Source organism: Sesamum indicum, linkage group LG9, assembly GCF_000512975.1.
Source record: "Sesamum indicum cultivar Zhongzhi No. 13 linkage group LG9, S_indicum_v1.0, whole genome shotgun sequence".
Lineage (NCBI taxonomy): Eukaryota > Viridiplantae > Streptophyta > Magnoliopsida > Lamiales > Pedaliaceae > Sesamum > Sesamum indicum.
This window is the reverse complement of record NC_026153.1, coordinates 7,981,103-7,984,798: the sequence shown is the minus strand read 5'-3', so window position 1 is coordinate 7,984,798 and position 3,696 is coordinate 7,981,103. Positions and strand designations below refer to the sequence as shown.

The 3,696-nt window shown below is 24.4% G+C and overlaps 1 long non-coding RNA gene across 1 annotated transcript in view; it reads right to left on the bottom strand.

Moving 5' to 3' along the window:
* Positions 1,862 to 3,696, bottom strand: part of LOC110012573 — a 2,011-nt gene continuing 176 nt past the window's right edge. The window contains exons 2-3 of the long non-coding RNA XR_002287781.1: positions 2,016 to 2,119; positions 1,862 to 1,937 (exon numbers count right to left, since the gene is read on the bottom strand). This is a non-coding gene — a long non-coding RNA (uncharacterized LOC110012573). The remainder of the gene's footprint in view (positions 1,938 to 2,015; positions 2,120 to 3,696) is intronic.

The following is a 3,696-nucleotide window of genomic DNA, read 5'->3' as shown; positions in this document are numbered from 1 at the left end:
AATTTCCCAATTGCTAATATGTTAATATTTCTATAATTGGATAATATTCCATCGAGTCTTGTCAGACGGGAACGTATCAAAATGATTATATTATTTTTCAGTGTGTCAATGAGGCTATATTGAGTAATAAATGTCTCGACATTAAAAACAAATTTAACATTTGACTATGAATAATTGCCATCATTAAAAATAAATAAATATAGTAAATAGATACAATGATTGTGGACCGTAGTTTTTGCAAGTGTGGCTAAAATATTTATCGTCGTTAGAAACCATGAGAAAAATAGTTTTCATGGTAGATACTATGAATTTTTGCATCAATTTTTGTTTAATCATAATTAATAATAATTATTTACCATAATTTTAATCCATAGCCAATAATAATTTTTTTAGCGCGTCAAAATTTAGAAAAATAATATCTCATAATGGTTAAAACCTCTTAACTAGGGTAAAGCCATATTGAATACATATGCACATACACACACTATAAATAGTTTGAGTAAGTAGTTGAAATTTGAAAAACATAATAAGGACAACATTTGGATTGAAAGAAGTAGGAAGAATAGGAGACAGTGATGAGGTTTAGTGTTTGTTGCTCGAGGAAATTAAAGTTGAAACAATCATTAATGAATGTAATTGTTTGTGTTATTCAAATGCAAGAAAAGTAGGGTTGTAGGAACTTTCTTTCTGCTGCATGTTACCAAGAAATGCTCCTCTTCTCTTACATTCATCATTAATAATTAATTCTACTCTTCTTCTTATTATTATTATTATTATCATTATTATTTATGTGTTGACCTTCCAAATAAAAACAAATTAATCCCTTCCCCTTCATCACACTCCCATTAATTATTTTAAGTTCAACTCTTTGTTATTATGTGTTTTTGAGGAATAATTACACTCTCCTCTATTAAGGTTTTATATAATTACACATAAATATTCTGTTATTTAAAAAATAACATTTAGTACCTTTGAATTTTATTTTCGTCTAACAAATAAGTCATTTCATTAGTCAAAATGCACTAAATTTGTTGATATTAACTAAAAAATGAATGAAATTTTGATATCCATTACAAAAAAAGGCGGGATTTGAAGCGAGTTTAGGAACGATTCTTTTTGTCTTAAGAACAGTTTGCAGGACACCGACCTTATTTGGAGCAATTTTATTTTGGAACGGTTGGAAATCCGTCCTTACAAATGGCGCTATAAAATTTTTGGAATAGTTCAGGCAAGACCGTTCCTATTTGGGACGGAAACTGTAACAATATGAAAAGCGTTCCTAATATTGAATTTGTCAAATTTTTTTATTTTTTTAATTGGAAGAATTTTAGAAGCGATTAGTCTTATAGAAACACGTATATAAAAATATTTTAGTAATGGTATTAGGAACGGTCTTTTTGAGTTTGAAACACGTACTTAAAACTAAAATAGTAATGGTATTAGGAACGGTTAGCCACTTTTTAGGAACACTTATTTGAAATGATTTTAGCAATGGTATTTGGGACACAATGCAATTTAGAAACATGTGTTTAGAACTGTTTCAGTAATAATTTTGGAACGGTTATTTATTTAGATTTGTAACATTTCTTTACCATTACTAAAATCGTCCCTATCTTTTTAATTTTATAATTTATTTATATTTTATAATTTATTCATGTATTTAATAAATTGTAATAAATAAATAAATTTATATATTTTAATAATTTTTTAATTAATTTATATATATTTAGTTAATTAAATAAATATGAAATAATGGAATATAATAAACATTATGAAACATGAATAATTAAGAAAAAATATTATATTAATATGAAAAATTATCTAATTACAAAAATTAAAAAAAAATTAAACCTAATCTAATCCCTCCTTGTTAGCGATGTTCATATCGTCTTGGTTCGAGGTCGGGGGGTCTGTCGAAGGAGGTTTTGGAACGTCTCCTGCAAAACAAACAAAATCATTAGTACTTTTAACCAAGAATTAATTTTTTAAAAAAATTATATTAATAATCTACTTACCGCCACCTTAGCCGCCCTCGGCCCACTCTAGCCGCCATCGTCCTTTGTCTTGTAGCACTTTTCAAATAATTCCATCTGCTTGGACTGCCGACCGAGCTCTGCCTCTTGTAGAAGAAAACAATAATTGACATCTTATTTATCAACATTGTCGTTTGTTGACAAATGAAGATGGATAAACTTAACTAGTTCTACTGACAAACACTTGATGACTAAAAAAGCTTAAAGGCACACGTGATTTGTTTGTACGTGGTTACAAAGGAACTATACATTTTTAAATAATTATTAATTATTGAAAATATTTTCCTCAATTTGTTTTCTCTTTCTAATGATTATGTAATAGTATTTTAATTTAAAATATTACCTTAATATTGTTATTATTGACATTATTTTGTAAATAATATTATTATTAGGATTATTGGTCTAATTTTGTGATTATTGACATTATTATGTAAAAATATTATTATTGGGAATATTTTCTTACTTTTGGATTATTGGCATTGTTATGTAAGTAATGGTATTATTGAGAATATTGGTCTAATTTTTGTGACTATTGCTATTATTATGTAGATAATATTATTATTGGGAATATATATTGGTCTAATTTTTGTAATTATTGATATTATTATGTAAAAATATTATTATTGAGAATCTATATTTTTCTAATTTTTGTGATTATTTACATTATGATGCAAAGATATTATTGTTGGGAATATAGGTCTAATTTTTGTGATAATTTATATTACTATTTAAATAATATTATTATTGAGATTATATATTGGTCTATTTTTGTAATTATTTACATTATGATGTAAAAATTATTTTATTTGGAATATTGGGCTAATGTCATGTAAAAAATAATATTACATCAATTAGCCTAATGATAAAATAAATTGCACATCTATATAATAAATTTCACAAATAAATTAAGCAATATGATACAATACATCACAAAAATTCATAAATTACAGAGTTATACAGTAAATTGCACAAATAATTATACTATACAATGAATTACACAAAAATGCAATTAATTCCAAAAATTTACACAAATTACACAAAAATTACAGAAAAATATTATAATTTCAGTGTGATATATATTTCTATAATTTCATAAATTACATAAAATGAATTTTTTTATAGAAAGTTTTTAAAAATCACGAAAAATTTACAGAAACTTTTTTAAAAAATAGAAAAGTATGAAAAATGTTAAAAATTACAGAAAATTGTTAAACTTTTAAAAAAAATTTAAATAATTTTTAAAATTACCAAAAAATGTTAATATTTATAATAACTACAGAAAATTATTAGATTTACCCAAAATTATGAATTGTTTTTAAAATTTCAGAAATGTATTAAAATTTTAAAAAATTACAGAAGATTATTAGAAATATTTATAAAAATTACAGAAAATTTCTAAAAATCTCAGAAAAAATTTTAAAATCGACAAAAAATTTTGAATTTTTTTTTACAATTACAGTAATGTATTAAAAATTTCAAAAGAAAAAAATGGTAAATTTACAAAAAATATGAAAAGAATTTCTAAAAATTATAGAAAATTTTCAGTTATATTTTCTGAAAATATTTTCAAATTCTTTTTGTCAAACATGTATGAAAATATTTTTAGAAAATGGGGGGGGGGGGGGGGGGGGGGAAAGTTGGGGGGGGGGGGGGGGGGGGACAA